The following is a 1,140-nucleotide window of genomic DNA, read 5'->3' on the forward strand; positions in this document are numbered from 1 at the left end:
GCTGACCCCTCGGGTGGAGCATATTAGTCACACTCCTGGCCTGTTCATGAGCTTGCTAGAGATGACCCCAATCTCATGGACTGTGACCAGCAGTCGGGCTCATATAGGTGTGTTCCTCCAAAGATTGCTCTGTAGGATAGCATCTTGCTTATGCATATAAGCCCTGGAATACATTAAGACAGTAGTCATCCTTCCATACAGTTTCCGAGAGTATTGCATCTCCAACGGAGTTGGTTAGTAAAGTTACTCTCCTCAGTTCACCACTGGCTTGTTTTCCCAGGTCCTACTTCACGGGATCTCCGATCACATAGGTTGGGTTACTATCATGGCAACTCATGTGGGTCTCATACCCATCTCCCTTGAAGCGCTATCTATCACAACACGTGAGAGCCCTTTAGTAAAGGGATCTGCCAGATTCTTATCCGTTTGAATATAATCCAACGCTATCACTCCGGAGTTCCTCAATTTTTTGACAGCTTTCAATCTCATTCTTATGTGTTTGTTGGACTTCATGCTGTCCTTTAAACTCTTCACCTTGACAATAACTGTTTGATTGTCACAGTTCATAAGGTGGCCGGAACCGGCTTCTCAACCACTGGCAAGTCCATCAACAGATCTCGAAGCCATTCTGCTTCGCCACCCGATGTGTTTAATGCTGTTAATTCTACTTCCATTGTCGATCTTGTTAAGATCTTTTGCTTGCAAGACTTTCAGGAAACAACACCACCTCCAAGAGTAAATATATACCCAGTTGTGGCCTTCATCTTATGAGCATCAGACATCCAATTCGCATCACTATACCCTTCAAGTACCGACGGCTATCCGGTATAGTGAAGTCCATAGTTCATAGTACCTTTCAGATAGTGCATAACTCTCTCAAGAGCACACCAATGTACGTCACCCGGTTTGGAAACAAATCGGCTCAGTTTGCTAATAGCAAATGCGATGTCAGGCCTCGTTGCGCTCGCTAGATAATGGAGTGAACCAACAATCTGAGAGTATCTCAATTGATCTATAGCCGTGCCTTTAGACTTTTGAATCAGCACACTAGGATCATATGGTGTTTGAGATGGTTTGCAGTCCGAATATCCAAAATGACTCAACACATTCTCAACATAATGGGATTGCAAAAGTGTAATC

Source organism: Triticum urartu, chromosome 7 (genome assembly GCF_003073215.2).
Source record: "Triticum urartu cultivar G1812 chromosome 7, Tu2.1, whole genome shotgun sequence".
Classification (NCBI taxonomy): Eukaryota; Viridiplantae; Streptophyta; class Magnoliopsida; order Poales; family Poaceae; genus Triticum; species Triticum urartu.